At 45.8% G+C, this 18,982-nt stretch overlaps 1 long non-coding RNA gene across 1 annotated transcript; it reads left to right on the top strand.

Moving 5' to 3' along the window:
* The first annotated feature begins 12,279 nt into the window (after positions 1-12,279).
* LOC108528134 (uncharacterized) lies at positions 12,280-18,635 on the top strand. Its single transcript, XR_001885034.1, has 2 exons — positions 12,280-12,876; positions 16,770-18,635. It is a non-coding gene; the product is annotated as an uncharacterized LOC108528134 (long non-coding RNA).
* Positions 18,636-18,982: the final 347 nt, after the last annotated feature.

The following is an 18,982-nucleotide window of genomic DNA, read 5'->3' as shown; positions in this document are numbered from 1 at the left end:
GGGAAAGAAGATGTCCTCCTTGCTCTTCTCTGCCTGCAGACCAGTGCTCCTTCCTTGACTTTGATGCTCATGCCAGCTAATCATCACCACCTGACATCCCTTGTTGCAGTTATCTTTGTTATTCCCCATCCCTTGGAGGTTTTAGCACTATGTCAAAGTCTTCTCTGTGACATCACTTCTTCCAGATTTTGAATGCTTTCAAAACCTACAAATCTAATAGCCTAGCATGGTCTTTTCTTCTTTTTTCAGCTAGCCACCCCATAGCCATACTCCTGTCCTGTATCTGCAGCATGCCCACATAGTCACTGTAACAAGCATCTGACTTCGCTAGTCCCTACTTCATATCTTCCACGTCACTCCCTTGAGGGCTCCAACTCCAAAAATTCTTCAACCCCACTAGAACCTACAAGCCAGTGACCTTGCTAGGTCGCTGGGCGTGAGCCCAGCTGCAGCCCAGCACCTGGTGAGGACTTGTGGTGCTGGGCGTTTTGGGAGGCATCTCTGGGTCAGAGCGGGAGTGGTGGATAATGGCAGAAGTAAATTCAATGTGAACAAATGTGTGGATTGCCCAAGCCACCTGTATTGACGTCTGATACCTAGAAAATAAGGTCGAGTCCTTCCTCTCTCCCCAAGCCTTTCCTCTTCTTGATCTCAACAATTCTTTTTCTTTTTCAAGATCCTTCCATGCAAAGGAAAAACTAGTGCTCATTGGAGTAGGCCCACATGGCTTGATTTGGGGATGACTGAAAAGCACCTCCAAAGAGGCAGTCTCCCTCAGCAGGCTCCTGAAATCCCACACCTCTCACTGCTGTAGATGAAAGCAATTCAGGCTGTGAACATTACAACAGTCTGCTTGGGAAGGATGGCTCATGATACCACTTCATCAGCATGCATCTGCTGAGAACCATTGCCCTGGCAACCCACATGTAGCCTGGAGCAAAAGAAAAACGTGGGCCTCTGTGGTGCAGGTCTTGATGTATTTCCCTTTTTAAAAAATTTTCTTTCTTTCTTTTTTTTTTTACTTTTAAAAAATACAAAAACAGGTTCTTGTTATGTTGTCCAGGCTAGCCTTGAATTCTGGACTCAAGTGATACTCCCGCCTCAGCCTCCCAAAGTGCCTTGGATTACAGGTGTGAGTCATACACCTGGCCTTGATGTATTTTAATTGGTTTTTTTTTTCAGAACATTGAGGTAGCATTAAAAAAAGTTGGAAAATTGAGAAGTAGGTACATTAAAACTCTATATTAAGTTTAAATATTTTACTTATACCAACCAAACAAACAAAAGCCCCAGAATTTATTAGAATGTTACACTCATTAGTAAAAATTTCAAAATCTACTTCTTATTTTGTTTTCAATTGAGAACATTGCCATGTTTGAGAATTTTTTCTTGAACAAGTGATGATTTTAAATAATTTTAAATTAACTTTAGCTCACTTGCAACTTCTTTTGGATGTGCCTTTATTTAAAAATTTGATAGTTTGTTCATCACAGATTTTTTGCACTGTGACTAAAAAAAATCGCATTAAAATATTATTGATCTTGATTACTGAGGTTTTTGATGTTGCCCTTATAATTTCTGCCTAAGGTGAGTGTCTCATTCCACGATGAAGTCATCCATCCATCCATCCACCCATTCATTCAACACATAGTTCTTGACTGCCTGCTTGGGGCTTGCATTCTACTGGATACAGCTAGACATTAACCAGGGTCAATAAACCACAGCACTAACAGCCATAGAGAAGAACAGAACAGGGAAGGGGTGGGGAGTGTGGGAAGGGACAAGGAAAGACCTCACTGAGGGATCTTCCAGCAGAGCTGTCAGGGGGTCACAGATGGGATCCCAAGTTGGGAATTCCCAGCAGAGGCCCTGAAGTGAGAGCAGGCCCTGCACATTCACAGAGCAGTGAAGAGGCCCATGGCCCAGTCAACCCATAGGCATGTTTTATTTGGCCCTCACAGTATTAAACTTAAAAAAAAAAAAAGATATGCCTTTAGATGGGCATCTCTCTCCAGTTCACAAGCTCTACTCCTCCCTATTTTCTTGCACTCATTTGTTTCCTGGTTCTGAACTCAAGCTGTGGGGATAATTGTGTGCTTTGAACATGCCCTGGGAGCAAGAGAGACACAGGACAGGAAGACAGGGCAAAGCACATCTGGTCTTAAGCTGTGTAGATTGAAGATCAAGGGCAAATCCCCACCCTGCTTCATAATGTGAAGTCATGGTCCACAGTGCCAGGGCAGCGGGCTCCCCAGGAAGGGGTGGGGTTTAAATTCTTCACCAACCAAGAGAAATGGGAAGTTGAGTCACTGAAACTAGAGGGCATGTTTATTTTTTCAGATCTTAGTTTGTGGACTGAGTCATACCTGCAAGGATAAAATCTATTCTGCCTCTCCTGTGTTCCAGACACCTTTGGTCCCATAATCTCTATTTAATCCTCACCACAATAGCTCAAGCTAGATGGAATTTTCCTACTATTATTCCTGGGTGACACAACTGAAATTCAGTGAGATTAAGTGACTTGACCAAGGATGTGCAATGGGCAGCGGGTGAAAGCAGTATACAGATCTCCTGTGCCTGCCTCCAGAAAGTAGACTCTTCCCCAGGAACCTTGCTGCTTGTCATAGAGATGAAGTCCCTCACTCCATCCCATTGCTACAAGTGTACACAGGGTGTGTAGGTATGAAAGTAACTCTGATGGCCCTGTCATTGTGGCAAATATTTTTAAAAATGTTTATCTCGTTTGAATCTCAAAACATCTTGGTGAATCAGATAGCATCACCCCATTTTGAAGACAACAGATGTACTGAATTGAGACGACATATCCACAGTCACCTAGCAGTGACTAGGAGATACGAATCTGGGTCATAGTCCTGTCCCAGCACTGCCTTGCTGCTCCCAAGACAGGATTGTAGTATGCTGTCTGCCCTACCCAAGCCATACCACTCATCACAAACTTTGCCACATTAGCAAAATGCTACACAATTTGAAAAAGGAGGATGTAATCCTCCATGCCTCCCGGCCTATGCCCGCACACAGCCCTGGATATTTTAATCATAGAATAACAGTAAAATCAGAGAGCTAGGTATATCCTGACAGGCTAGTTACCCACTCATCAACTCATGGCACATGAGGATTTTCAGTGCTGCTACTAGGAACTGACTCAGTTCCTGGGCTCACTGAATGCTCAGGCCAGAAGGATGCCCATGCCTTCCAGGATGCCACAGATAATGGTGGCTACCTGCTGACATGAATGTTGCCTACAATGAGATGTGTTTGTTCCCAAGAATCTATTATATTAGCTATACTTTAACATTGTCACGTAAGCTGGTGAAGTGTGAATGCAAAAGAGAAAGAGTTATTGTTTTTATAAGAAACAAGTTGACAGTTTTACAAAGACTTAATAAAGGAGAGATGCTAAAATTAGATTCATGGATTGGGTACAAGCAAGACAGCTGAAAAGACAGTGAGAAAAAGTACCACATCTATAAGGTTTCTGTACTAAAATTGCTTTGCAAGTATCTCTAAGCTCTCACTCCACTCTGCAGAAACTGAAATTAGAAATTGTAGACAATGCATTAAGGACGTAATTTTTGTATCAAAGAATAAGGAAGAACTCTGAAAAATGTACATAGTCTCAATGAAAAGACTTTGACTATGTCAAAATCTTAGTGAAGGAATATATATTTCTATGTTTTAGGTTAACAAAAATATTTAAGATATATATACATAATTTAAAATTTTTCTTCTTACATCTACTCACAATAAGTATACTTTTACATTAATACATAACACATAAATGTAAAAGTCTATGTATGAGTAGATGTAAGAAGAAAATACATATTAATATATAATCACTACGTGATATTTTATATATAACATGTTATTACTATGTAATTACATATTATATACATATATATAGTTTTAATTTTGATGCCATTGTTTTCTTCTGCTTGGGTCCTCCCTCATTTTCTCAGACTCCCTGACACCCTAGTCTGCATCATATGACTGTCCAGCCCCCAAAACCCATGAAGAAAGCTTGGTCTGGATCCTGCCATATTGATCAGGATCCAATGTGTTCTGGATCCTCCGTGCTCATGTGTGTTGGCTCCCATACACACATGGGATGGGGAGAGTGGCATTACTTCTTTGTAAAATTGAGATAATTTTATGCCTAATTTTATTCACTCAGCTTTGTCTCATCAATGATTCATTCTAATCTCTATGAGTCACCTGATGTAGCTCCAATTTATTTTATTTTATTTTTGAGACAGGGTCTCACTCTGTCACCCAGGCTGAAGTGATATTGGCTCACTACAGCCTCCAACCCCAAGGCTCAAGTGATTCTCTCACCTCAGCCTCCTGAGTAGCTGGGACACAGGCATGCACAGCCATGCCCTGCTATTTTTTTTTTTTTTGTATTTTTAGTAAAGATGGGGTCTTGCCATGTTCCCCAGGCTGTTTTTAAACTCCTGAGCTCAAATGATCCATCTGCCTCAGTCTCTCCAAAGTGCTGGAATTACAGGCATGTTCCACTGCATCCAGCCTCCAATTTATTTTTTAATGGCTGCAGCATATTTCTTGGCAAGTCTAAATGTATCCAACCATTCTTCTTTTGAAGAACGTTTGCTTTGCTTCTAGGTTTTGTTTGTTTCCCACCATAAACAATAATTTATTATACATCCTCGTTTATATAGCCACACATTTAGGTATTCCTATGGGGTAGATTCCCATGAATAGAAATGCTAAGTCAAAAGGTGTATGTGTTTTTAACTTAATTTTCTTTTTTTCAGAAACAGGGTTTCACTATGTTGCCCATAAGCTGGAGTGTAGTGGCTACTCATAAATGCAATCATACCTCACTGGAGCCTTGAACTCCTGTGTTCAATGATCCCCTTGCCTCAGCCTCCCCAGTAGCTGGGACTAAAGGCACGTGCCACCACTTCCAGAAACTTCAATTTTAATAGATTGTGTTAGGTTGTTCTTGCTTTGTTATAAAGAAATAACAGGCTGGGTAATTTATGAAGAAAAGAGATTTAATTGGCTCGTAGTTCTGCGGGCTGTACAAGCGAGGCACTGGCATCTGCTTTTCCTCAGGGAGCTTTTACTTTTGAGGAGGCCTCAGGGAGTTTTACTCATGGCAGAAGGTGAACCAGTAGCAGACATGTCACCCAGCAAGAGCAGCAGCAAGTCGGGGGAGGGTGCCATACACTTTTAAACAACCAGATTTCGGTAGAACTCTCACTATTGTGAGGACAGCACCAAGGGGATGGTGCTAAACCATTTATGAGAAATCCACCCCCATGATCCAATCACCTTCCACCAGGCCCCACCTCTAATGCTGAGGATTACATTTCAACATGAGATTTAGAGAGGACACATATCCAAACTATATAATAGATATCACCAGATTGCTTTCCAAAAAGGCTATAATACCCTCTATGGTTTAAATGTGTGTCTCCTATGAAACTCATGTTGAAACTTAATCCCCATTGTAATAGTATTAAGAGGTGGAGCCTTTAAGAGGTGATTGAGTCATGACAGCTTTGCTCTCATAAATGGATTAATGGGTTAATGTGTTATCACAGGAGTGGGTTAGTTATTGCAGGAGTGGCTCTGTTATAAAGGCCTGTTTGGCTCTCTCTTGGACCCTTTCACTGTGTGATGCTCTGTGCCACCTCAGGACTCTGCACAGAGTTCCCACCAGCAGGAAAGCCCTCACCAGAAGTGGCCACTTGGGACCTTGGACTTCCCAGCCTCCAATATATGAGAAATTAAATTTTTTCTATATAAATTACCCAGTCTCAGGTATTTAGTTATAGCAACGCAAAATGAACTAAGACAACATCCAAGAACAATTATTAAAGTAAACTTTTCCCTGTATTCCCACTAGCAATAGATATTCGTCTTTCTAAATCTTGATCATTCTGATAGAAGTAAAGAAATATCTCACTGCTTCTTAAATTTAAACGTTACTCTGATTACTAGTCTAAAATCATTTCATATGTTTTTGATCATATGAACTTGTTCTATGAATTGCCTATTTGTACCTCTTGCCCATTTTGTGTTTTAAAAAATAATTCATCACTTTAATTAATTTTGCAGCTAGCCTGTCAGCTTCTATTCCCTGTCCTGTTGGGTAAGACAGAAAAATGTTACAAATATTGACATTTTGCTATCATAAATCACTTAACAGAGTAGATGAAAGCTTCAAAGGATGATTTAAAATGGTCCAGAAGCCAGGCACGGTGGCTCATGCCTGTAATCCCAGCACTTTGGGAGGACAAGGCGGGCAGATCACAAGGTCAGGAGACCGAGACCATCCTGGCTAACACTGTGAAACCCCATCTCTACTAAAAATACAAAAAAATGAGCTGGGCATGGTGGTGGGTGCCTGTAGTCCCAGCTACTCAGGAGGCTGAGGCAGGAGAATTGCTTGAACCCGGGAGGCGGAGGTTGCAGTGAGCTAAGATCACACCACTGCACTCCTGCCTGGGCAACAGAGCGAGACTCTGTCTCAAAAAAAAAAAAAAAAAAAAAAAAAAAAAGTCCAGAAAAAAGAAGCTAAAAAGTCAAAAACAAAAGAAAGAATGAAAAGAAACCAGGATGCTTGAGAAGATAGAAATGATGTGAGCCGTGTGGTCTGTAATTAATATATGATGGAAAAATACAGAAAAGAAAAGTCAAATGCTCAGGAGGAACACACACACACACACAATCATTCATTGAGCAATTTCTTTTTTTTTTTAATGACAGGGTCTCGCTGTGTTGCTCAGGCTGGTCTTGAGCTCCTGGACTCAAGCGATCTGACCACCTTGACCTCCCAAAGTGCTGGAATTACCATTAAGCATTTACCATGTTCTTCCAGGCCCTGTGCTAAGCACATTCCCTGCTGCATCTCACCCTTCAGTAGGAGTAGGTAAGTAGTATTAGTCCCACTGTACAGATGGAAAAGCAGAAGCTCATAGAAGTGTAGTAGTAACATGGTTAAGGTTACATTGCTAGTCAGTGGTGGAACCAGGATTTCCATCCAGGTCTGCCTGACTCCAGGCACTGGGTTGGTAGATGGCTGGGCCTGAGAACTATCCAGGAGTAAACAGCATGGACAAAGCTGTTATGGACAGAGCTCTGGCTGAGATACAAATTCTAAACCAGGCCTCAAAAAGGGTTAAAGGGAAGTAGGGTGATGTCAGTAGAGCTGAAGCTGGGGTTGAGAGCTTCCTGAGGAACTGGTGTGGTCAGGGGAGCCTTTGAGAAAGTCCCAGCCCCTGTTAGACTATTAGGGCCCTGAGCTGGGGCAGGGGAGGGTGGCAAATGCAACAGAACATCGCCCCGGATGTAAGACTCAGCTAGATAAAGTGACTCATCACCCTGCTGTCACCCCACAGCCTCGGCTAATCATGGTGGAATAAATGTCACTGCAAGTTTAAGGAAGACTATGCACAAGGAACTGTCACTATTACTTGCTGAGAGAGAGCGAATGGGTGGCCTTGTTATCACTGATTTCCTAAGTGCTTTCTCACTGCCACCCCACTCCCCTGTTCTTCATCAGCCTTTGGGTGACACAAACCCACTGAGAGGCCTGCTGGAGCCACACTGTTGAGACCCAGTGACTGGTGAAGGGCATCTTCTGCAGTGGCAGGCACCATGAGTGCAGGGTCCTGGGCTGCCCACACGGGCCCTACTGTGGGGCCTCCATCAAGTGATGCAAGCTCCCTGAGCCTACTCTGAGCCTGCTCCCAACCTCGACATGAGGAAAACAATGCTGTCTCCACTCACAGTGAGTGAAATCATTGTGAAACACTGAGGCACAAAATAAGCATGAACGCTTTGATGAATTGGAGTGGTCATGATATAAAAGACTTGACAAACCGTAGGAGGAAGTTGAGAGATCCCCTTGCACAGGGAGACAGTGATGCTGGTTGCATTTCAGCTAGAATGAAGGGTGAGAAAGTCCTGGCACCAGGGCTGCCTAAGAACATGGGGGTGGATCAAGTCTGATTGCATAAACCATTGGGCTTTCTGGAGCAACCCCCAAGCAGGAGCCTCTCCCAGTGGATTCTCCGCCACCACGTCTGCCCCTGATGTGTAGCTTTGAGTCTGTGACAAGAGTATTTAGGGTTGGATTCAGTAGACTGAGTTTCAAATCTCAGTTCTATTTATGAGCTGAAGACAACCCTGACCTTCAGTTTCTTCACTGGTACAACAGAATAGCAATAACTGGTCCATGTGATTGTCGTGAATATTATATATGAAAGAACTGGACAAATCACATTTGAGCACTTACTACATCCTTGAAGAATTTGAACTTGTTTAACTCTATTCTCAACTTTGGGTGCTTCCCTCCTCAGTAGGAGGAGAAGAGGTTTGAGGGGAGGAGGACAGATGACATTTGCAGGAATTTGGCCAGGCATTGTGCTTTGTGTTCTCTGTATAGAGACTCATCTGACCCTTCCACAGCTGCCCTGTGAGCCGTGTACTCTTATCCTTACTCTACACATGGGCGCCTGGTGCTCAGAGAGGGGAAGCTATCTACCTCAGTGAACCTAGGCCTGACACCAAAAATCTATACCTTTTATAGACACCCACAATCGATTATAACACCCACAATCTATTCAAAACTACAGTTATTTTTTTCTGACTGACAATGCAAGAAAATCTCAAGGCGGAAATTCATGCAGATGAGGTAAGTTTCAAACACAATCTCCTATTATTCAATTACTCTGTTATCCCCCATTAAACCATCTCTTAGGTGACCCCTGGTCATCACTGTCCTTCTTATCTCACTCTGGCTCCACACCCAGACTTATGCTGGAGAAGCACAAAACTGCAAGATACCTTAGAGATCGTCTGATCCAGCTCCTGCTCTAAGAGCAAGGAAACTGAAGCCCAGAATGAATGCTAAAGCTGCCCAGTAGAAGCCTGCTCCTGAGGGTTGTCCCCTGCCCCCTGCCCCTCTCTTGCCCTGGGGAACCCATGCTTCCTCTCTTCTTGCCCCTTTCTCAGAAGCAGGTGGCAGAGACACAATACAAAGGACGTAGAACATCACTACATTTTCCTTTGAACTGTACAGCTGGTTCTCTTTATCCACTTTTTTCTTCCAGATCTAGGACATCTGATTTTGAAGAAATGAATGTTTTCATAGAAAGTGGAAATAATAACTCCTTTTGCTAAAAAGAACGCGGAGGGAGGGGATGACCCAAGAATTGACAGTGCCTTGCATTTTGTGTAGTGTTCTAAACAAGTAAGCCAGGTCCTTTCCTGCCCGGGTCTGAGCTTCTTCTGCACCCCCCTCAGTCAGCTGTGGTGCTGATCTGGCTGCATCCCCTGCTTCCTATGGCCCCAGCCAGCTCTTCTTCCTTAGGTCCTGGGCCTTGCTCCCACGGCCAGCAACCTTCTACTGAACCTCCAGCCATGATCGTTCATACCAGCTCCCTCTCATTCTTCTTCTTGGGTTATTTCTCACGTTCTCTATGAGGTAGTTGAGCATTCTGTTCTATTTTGAGGCTGCACTCCATCTTGGAATAAAAAATTGCTCAAAATCGGACACATCTTCATTTCAAAGCCAATTCCTCCATGGCTACTGACTAGTTGTGTGTTTCTGGGCAGCTCAGTCTCCAGACCTCAGCTTCACCATCTGTAAAATGGGGAAAATAGTATCTCTTTAGAAGGTCTTATGTCAGAATCAACCAAATAGTGTCATTAAAGTTTTGCATATGATAAGGGCACAATAGATGGTCGTGTTTCTTCTAGCAGGCTGATTATCCCAAATCTTACACTCCTGCTAAGTCTAGGTGTGGCACCCCCAGGAATCCACCTGGATAGCACCAAATTGAAGTCATCTTTATGTCACCCAGAGATCTGTCAGGGTATGCCTAGCATCATTCTGCCCTACATGTGGCTAAATGACTCTGCTGCAGCTCCATTATACTGCACCACCTCGTCTGGAGCCAGACCAGGCATGCCTCCAACGTCATAATAATCTTCAGGGTGTGATTATCACAGCGCACAGAGGCCTGCCAATGCCCTAGAAGAAAGTTATGATAGGGTAGAAAAGAAACGTGCCTTGGAAACTTGAGTTGAGTGTCTTGCTGTGTCACTTACTAGCTCAGGGTCCTTGGGAAAGTTCTTTAGATTCTCTCCATTTTAACTGTAGGAAGCAACAGAAATTTCTTCCGCCCTCCTCCTCTACCCTACCCCACTTCCCTTCAACAAATATGAATTCCCTCCTCCTCTATCCTACCCCACTTCCCTTCAACAAATATGAATTAGGCATCTAGGCACTGGAGATGCAAAAGTGAGTAGAAACAGAAATCCCTCCACGATGGCATCATGGAACTCACTGTCTGATGAGGTAGAGGTATGTTTATCAAATAAATAAATGCAGGATTGCAGCCCTCAGGTCACTTTATCTGATAGGTTCATGGTGCCAGTGCATGTCTCACGGTGCAATTTGAACCTGTCGATGAGGTCAGGGAATGCATTTTGATGAAGTTGTGACTTCATAACAACCTGAAGGACAAAAAAAGCAGTTACCAGCTAAGAGGGGTGAAAGAGCTTTCCAGGCCAAGGACGGGGTTAGTGTAAAGTCTTAGTAGATGGAGTCAAGGGATGCTTGAGGAACTACAAGGCTTGGGAAGTGCTGGGCAGAGAGGATGGCTGGAGGGGCCAGCAGACACAGTGTCTCAAAGCCTTTTAGGCCTTATGAAGGATTTCGGTCATTAGTCTCTTAGGAGCAATGGGTAGCCCTCATATAGTTTTAAGAGGAGGGGATAGACATTCAAGAAGTAATTTTTAGAAGAATAAATGAGTCCGTTAATGCCTTATCTCCCAAATCATTTATCAAACTAAGTAGTCACTTATCAAGAGCTTGAATGTGTGGGACACAACAAAGAATGTTTTGGTAGAAAAAAAGGATGGGAAAAATCTGGAAGGTGAGGTGCTGTCTTAGAGTTGAGGCCAAGACACTGTGTCACAGTGGGGTCTCTGGGCCCTGTGGGAAGATCTCAGAGTACCTGGCACCTGGCATGGGTGTGGGGTTCAAGACAGATATCCTGAGGAAGAAAGGGGAGGATATTCCAGTGTCTTTAACATCAAAGACGCTTTGCTTACTTCATGACTGAGATCAGGGTTAGCCATTCTTGAATATGTTGCAGGTGGAAAAAGAGGAAAACCTAGTGATTATTTGAGGCCTTTACTGAGCCAGTCACATCCCCTAAACCAGTTAGAGGAGTTTATTATCTGACATGGTAAAGTGCAGATGTCCAAACTGAAATTCGGTTCAACCCTTATAAAGACATTTTCTGACACTGACATTTACAGACCCTGACTTTCTATGTCTGTAAATTGGGAATAATGATACCTATCTCACCAGGTTAAATGAGAACATGTACATACTGTGCTTAGCATAGTGTCTGGGACCTGTGGCAGCAGCTATTTTCATGGCAATTATTCTGCATGTATAATATAACTTTAAAACTTCTCTAGGGACCAACAAGGCAATGCAATCGAACACCAGCACAGCCAATAAGGGGCAATAGGGAGTGGTGGGGACTGTGGCAAACTGGAGTATCCTTGCCTGTCCAAAGAGCTCCTCTTTAGTTTCAGCTATTAGCTACTGAGCAAGAACTCAAAACAAGTGCTTTCTGACTTTTCCAGAAATGCTGGAAATCCTAATGCATAATTTTGTTATCCAATTCAAATAAAAAACTGCAAACAATAACAACCACCAGAATTAACAACATTATGGAACACACAAAACAGGTTCTGGAGCAAAGCTAGGCTGAAAGCAGCTAAAACGAAGTTTCACAAAGGCCAAGCTGTTCTGGGAAGTCAGATCTGCCCCACAGAAAAGACTCTAAAAACATGTGAAAGGTCATAATAAAATCAGGTGCGGGCCAGGTGCGGTGGCTCACGCCTGTAATCCCAGCACTTTGGGAGGCCGAGGCGGGCAGATCACCTGAGGTTGGGAGTTCGAGACCAGCCTAAACAACGTGGAGAAACCCTGTCTCTAGTAAAAATACAAAATTACCCGGGCATGGTGGCACATGCCTGTAATCCCAGCTACTTGGGAGGCTGAGGCAGGAGAATCGCTTGAACCCAGGAGGCGGAGGTTGTGGTGAACCAAGATCGCGCCACTGCACTCCAGCCTGGGCAACAAGAGCAAAACTCCGTCTCAAAAAAAAAAAAAAAAAAAAAATCAGGTGCAAAGGAAGCATTCCAAATACGTTTGATGAAATGCCAGCATTTTTAGGACATGCATGCGCCAACCTCCCTCGGGAAGGATTTTGAAGACGACAAGGCTCATTAGGTTTTACATACTGGGGCAATTACTCAAATGTTCACACCCACAGCTCTGGGAGCCTTGGAGGTGTTTGCCGAGCTGCTCTTAGGGGCGGTGATACCAGCAATATCCAGTGGGGGTCTCTCTCATACAAATAATGGCATAGCTGTTCCCGGCTGTAGAGGAAATGGCAGCCCTGGGACCTGGGGGGATCGAAGGCCAGTCCACGTCTCAGTGGCAAGATGGCAGCAGCTCAGTGGCTCTTCACAGTGATGTGATGACCTGTTTTTAAATGTTTAACAGAAGCCAAACTTGGCTTTTAGGGGACAGCTTTCCTGCCAGCCAGTCAGCTTGCCAAAGGCATCTTTCCCTTTGCACAGAGAGCACACTGGGCTTGGAGACATTCTCCGCACAGTGGGATTTGGTGAGAATCTTAAAGGTTTCTGTTCAAGGTCAGTTTGGTTGCTTTCTATGCCCAATGCCTCTCAAAGACTGTGGCATCAAGGGACCTGCTGCTACCCTACTTGATGGGGCTGAACAGGAGATATATTCCACACTTCACAATTGCCACCTTTCGGGAGCAGCTTCTCCAGGTGAAGAAGCCCTGGTTTAGAGATGAGATCTGCGTTTGGGTTCTGGTTCTGCCCCTCATTAGCTGTGTGACCTTGAGCAAACCTTATCCTTTCTGGTTCTCAGGTTCTTCATCTGTAAAATTAGGAATACTCATCTCTAATACTAATCTCAAAAATTGTTTTGAGTGTTAAATAGGAATGAATGCATATGAAACTTTACTTTAGAGAAGGGCTTGGCTAACGTGTTCTATGAAGGGGCAGATAGAAACTATTTTTGGCTTTATTGGCCTTATAGGCTCTGTCTCAACTACTGAATTCCGCAATTGTAATAGTGTGGAAGCAGCCATAGGCAATTCATCAAGAGATCAGCAGGGCTGTGTCCACTAAAACTCTATTTTACAAAAACAGGCAGTGCGCTGGGTCTTGCTCGTGGGCTGTACTTTGCCCATCCTCACAGCCTGTTTCTGTGAGGCCTGTGAGCTCAGGATGGTTTTATGTTTCTAAAGGGTTGTAAGGAAAAAACAAAGAATAGGTGACAGGGCCCAGAGCGAGTATTTACTACCAGCTCTTTGGAGAAGCTAGCTGGCTCTGTTCTAGAGCATCACAGGAAAGTCAGCCCAGGAGGCAGGCAGCTATGTCCCTGAGTATCAGGGGGCCTGCCAGGTGAGTCACAATGAAACAGACGGGCCAGATGAACCCTGGGCCCTGTCCAGCTCCAGGGGCTAGGGTCCACATGACTTTGATGACCGAGCTCTGGGGCTAGAGGGGGGAAGGGAAACGGTCCCCTAGTTCTCTTTTCAGTTGTCTATTTCAGATGGGTCTTATGAAAGAGGATCAGAAAAGCCTCCGTCAGAAAATGAACCAATAATCAAGTGAATGGGGTTTTCGTTTCCTGAATTGTCTCTAGCCTGCGAGGCCGTGCTTCCATGTGAAACTTCTGAGTTCTCTACGAACTCGAACAATGAGTCATGGGCGAGCCCAGGACCCCCACCCACTTGGAGTCACGAGACTCTGACATGGAGACAAGACCACAGGGTTTCTGTTAGGCCAGAGCCCTGACCCCTCAGCTAAGATGCTTCTTCTTTGTTCTAGATTCAGTCACATAAGCAGAGGCAGCAGGTACTAGGCCTCAGGGTAATAGTCCCTGAAGAAAATAAAGAGAAAGTCTGTCTGAGAAAAGCTAGTTGTGCCAGTTAAAGAATAACCTATGGCCACAATGCCTTACTGGAGGGTGCTTGGGAGCCCATGTCCTCATGTCTGTTGTATCGGGTTAGGGAGAGCCTGATGCATTTCAGCGGGGAGAGGGTTGCTGCTGGTCCTGTTTTCACTCCTTCTCTCCCCTTCCCCAGTGACCCCAAGACAAAATGCTGTTAGGTAAGTAGGGTCTGCTTAGCCCCACTAAGTTCCCCCGTCCACCATTAGGAATCAGTGGTATTATTATAGTCTACCAGGACTGACCTGGTGCTGCTCAGAGCCGGGGGCTCAAAGCAGGGCCTCCCTTCATCTTCTTAAGTTATTCTCTAGCAGCTCTGAGTCTCCTAAAGATTGATCCTAGAGAAAAGACTATGTCACTTACTTCTTTTTGTGATTGTAAAAACACACATATTTACTGCAGAAAATTTGAAAAATAGAGAAATGTGTAGAGAAGAAAATGTACAGGATAATTTTAGAATCAAAACCAATCTGATTAATTCAGGAAATGATTATTTATTGAGCACCTACTATGTGCCAGCCACTGTTCTTGGTGCCGGGGACATAGCAGTGAAAAAAAACAAAGTCCTCACCCTTGTGGAGCCTATATTTCAGTAGGGACAGTCAGTACAGCAGAGGCAGGGGCTGGGCTGATGGAACAGAATGCCTTTTTTGATAGGGTGGTCAGGACAAGAGGAAGCAAGGGATGTAGCTATTTGGGGAAGAGTGTTTCCGGCAGAAGGAAGAAGACCTGTCCAGGTGTTGGATAAGAACCTGCTTGGTGCATTCAGGGATACAAAGGAGGCCAGCATGGCTAAGATGAGGCAGGGGCAACCGGGACGAGAACAGGTGGGACTTGCCGGCCATGAAGAGGACCTTGGATTGGTGTTGAGTGAAATGGAAAGCCAAATGCAGGGTCTTGAACAGAAGAGGGCCATGATCAGCCTTACGTTTTGAAATGATCATTCTGGACACCAGTTGAAAAACAGACAGGGGCTGGAGGTGGGGTTGGCAAGGGCAGAAACTGGGAAGCCATTTGGTTGTTGCGAAAGTTACACAAAGCTATGAAAGCAGGGCTGGGCTGGTTGAAGGAAGGGTGAAGGTGGGAGGAGGGCTGGCAGTTCCTCCCACTGGGCCTCTGCCCTTTCCTTTCGTGCTCTCTGAGGTTCCACCATGAGACCCCGGGGTACCTAGGATTACATTTTGAAAGCTATTGGACTAGAGGTTCTCCAAGGGCCCTTCCAGCTTTGGCTCCTGTGCTCTTGTGTTTCAGGACCATGCTGATTCTGTGGAATCAGGCCCGGGCTCTACCAGCCAGGCCTCTGAACATGTCAACTTGAGAACTGAACAGGTTCAGGGTCTAGGAAGGGGAGAGATTTCAAAATTTTAATTAAAAAATATTTTAAATGTTTAAATTTTTGTAGAGACAGAGTCTTCCCATGTTGCCCAGGCTGGTCTCAAACTCCTGGGCTCAGGTGATCCTCCTGCCTCGACCTCCCAAAATATTGGGATTACAGACATGAGCCATGAGATTTGGAAACTTAATTCAGCTCCCACGTACTGAATGTGGCCAGCCCTATGTGGGGATTGTAATGAGTAAGAGGAAATGTCTGTTCCAGGAAACTCACTGGCTGGGATGGGAACTAGGGAATCACACGAATGGCCCATCCCAAAGTCTGAGAGGCCCCTGGCCCCTCCCTGCCTGGCCCTTCTTCCATGTGGCCCCTGAGCCAGTGGTTCCCAAACTGGGCAGGTCATGGAGTCATCGAGGAACTTCAGAATATGCAGATGCCCAGACTGTGCCCTCAAAGATTCAAATTCAGTTAGTCCAGGATGGGTGGGGCCTGGGAATCTGTTCAGACAAAGGCCTGGCCTGAAGCCTGGGCTGGAGGGTTCAGTCCTGACAGAAGCGCAGAGACTGCACGAAAGCTTCTGCCAGCCTCATCAAGCCCGTGCTGGGCAGGATGTGGAAACCAAGCCTGTCTTCCAGTGGGATCCTGAGGTGGGGGAGAGCTGGAGGAGGAGGTGGCAGCTCCTTTATCAGCTGTCCCCAACAGAGGCCCTTCCCCCAGGAAGGAACGTTAAAAAACTCCCAGGAAGGAGTTGCTAGGTTTGGAGACCATGGGAATTCCCCATCTCCCCCAATCTCCTCAGCCACCTCAAATCCACCAGCCCGTCTCCCCATGTTTGGGTTAACTCCTTGTTGGCTCGGAATGTCTCCCCTGGGTTGAGCTACTGATCTGTGAGATCACTTAGTGGCCTGAAATATTTCCAGAATACAAGCAACACTGACAAAAATATTCTTGTAGGGTCCCACAAATCTCACTGAGGAAGGACCCCTACAGGTGGAGAGGAGTATGGTGTATGCAGACTGGAAGGTGGGACCCTAAGATTCATTCCAGAACTGGAATGAAATCAGGCATTTCCAAAGAGGAGAGAGATGGGAAGCAGGAGGAGGAAGCAGGAAGAGGAAGAGAATGAATCTTATGTGAATGAATGGTAATTTTCTCTCAGTTACTGGGAAGAAAAAAAAAATATAACAAAATCAGACCTTGGTCTGGTCCACTAAAAAGAATTCTCTGAATCAGACTTCTTTCCTGGAAGTTGTGAACTTTATCCTCTGGCAGCCATTAATCTAATATTAAGCCCCTTAACCTTCCTAATTGTTCTCTTTCAGTATCAGCTGGTTTCATATTAACCTTTCAATCTTTCCCATAATGCAGTTACCTCCAACTCCAGCCAGACCTAATTCAGAGCTGCGGTCAGCTCAGAGCTTTGCCTGCTCTTGGCAACACGTCCCCCTGTCCTCCTCTGCAATCTGCCCCTCTTTTTCTTCATGTGCTGTGAAGGCATCATGTGGATGGGTGTTCAACTCCTGGATTGGGGATGCACAGAGCCTGAGGGACACACTTTGCAAACCTGCACCTTGCACTTTTGAGTTCTGGTCTGCAAGGTCTCCTTTATTCTTTTGGACCAAGGCTGTCCGTGGCAGAGGGCAGCTGCCCGCCTGTCAGAGCAAATCAGCCTCAGGCGGTTTCTGCGGCTCTGGTATTTGGGCTTTGTTTTCCCTCTCTCCCGGGAAGAACTCATTGAAATAGTTTCTCTGGGAAAGACAAAGCATCTCGCCCAGATGCTGAAGGATCACTTGGTACCTGCCTGTCTTGGTTTCCCATTGTGCCCGTGAAGGCGCATCAGCTCTAAAGCTGACCTGTGGTTCTGTCTCCAAACAGCTAACTCAGACATCACCCTCTTGCAGCCAGCCGCACAGCCTGAGTTGGAGTTCTGGCCTCTCCTAGCAGTGAGTGACAGTGTTGGAGGGGCCTTGGACACATTGGGTAATTGCTAACTAAATATGAGCAGCTGGGGGAAGGTCTACTGGTCCACGGGAGAGCCAACGGGGCATTTCCTCTTCTGTTTTCTAGTCAGGGTAGAAAGCTAGAAAGAATCCTAAAACTCACTATCCAAGTCCCCATTGTGTGGGGACAGGGGCCTGTCCTGAAGCCTGGGCTGGAGGGTTTAGTCCGAAGCAGAAGCGGGGAGACGGCATGAGAGGGTTCCTGCTAGCTTCATCAAGCCGGTGCTGTGCGGGATGAGGAAAATCAAGCCTGTCTTCCAGTGGGGCCCTGAGGTGGGGGGTGGGGGGCGCTGGAGGAGGGAGTGGCAGCTCCTTTATCAGCTGCCCCCAGCAGGGGCCCTTCTCCCAGTCACCGCAGACCAAAGCCAGCTCCTCCTGGGGACTCCAACCTGTCTGTTCAATGTTTGCCTTGTGCCTTTTCCTGCTGAGGCCACCCCCGGCACCAGCTCAGGCCTCAGAAGGATCACCTCACTGAAAGAGCCCTGAGGGTGGGAAGGAAGCAAGCCCTCCGCACCCGGTCCCAGTCTCTCATCTGGGCACTAGCACACTCAGACGCCCAGGCCCCGTCCCTGCGCCAGAATGGCCTCTCGCGTTTCCTGGTAGGTTGCCACTTTCCATGAGTGCACAGAGAGCCCCTGGGCTGAGCTCGGGGCCGAGCTCCAGGCTCTCTGAGCAGCTCTGAGCTGCACGCCAAGGAAGACCTTTCAGATGGGCTCTGGGATGTGGAACATGGCATCCAGCCCTAGTGTCCACCCCACGCTCTAGGCGCCCTGACTTCCCCCACCTTCTTACCTGAGTATCAGCTTACTTCCACCTGGGGACTGAATATGGGGCAGATTCCAGAAAAAGGAGGTTGGGGCATCAACACCAACACCAACTCTGCCAACGGAGCCAGCGCAGCTATTTGTCTTCAATCACAGACGGCAGGGGAAGCTCACAGGCTCTGCACCCCCGGCCCCGGATGTAAGGATATTGCCCCTTAGACAAAGGGAAGGCCTCGACTCCACAACTTATGTTTGTGAGCTTAACCTTTGGAAAAGGCCCAGGTTCTCCCACCATGTACAGCTACCGTTGACCTGGACAGTCCTGCAGGGTCTGAACTTCAGTGGAAACCCAGAAGGGGGTCACTGGCCCTGGAAGTCAAAGTTGCTCTAGGTGACAGGCAACCAAGACTAAGGGCAAACTTGAAACGTAAATGAGTTAAAGCCCACAAAAATAAGACAGTTTTAAATAACTAAACACTGTTTTCTCATTCTTCCCTTATCATCTGAGGATGTTTTAGGCAAATGAAGCTTTAGAGTTTTTCTCCTTTCATTGGGTTGACAATATTTAAAATGATATCCAGAGCTGTCTCATTTGCCTATTGCTCTAGGCTTACTGATCCTCAGGAGGTAAGACTGGATGGGTTAAAGTGGGCGGGCTCGAGGGCTGAGACTGTCCATCTCTCTGAGAGTGGAGGGCAGCATTTATCAGGGGCCTGTGGTCAGCCAAGCTCGGCTTGGGCTCTGTGGGAAGATAAAACCAACTGACCCAGATGGGCTCCTGTGGGGCCTGGATACTGTTGGGAAGATAAAACATATG

The sequence above is a fragment of the Rhinopithecus bieti genome, unplaced genomic scaffold (genome assembly GCF_001698545.2).
Source record: "Rhinopithecus bieti isolate Rb0 unplaced genomic scaffold, ASM169854v2 scaffold_3040, whole genome shotgun sequence".
Taxonomy (NCBI): domain Eukaryota; kingdom Metazoa; phylum Chordata; class Mammalia; order Primates; family Cercopithecidae; genus Rhinopithecus; species Rhinopithecus bieti.
This window is presented reverse-complemented; position numbering and strand designations above follow the sequence as displayed.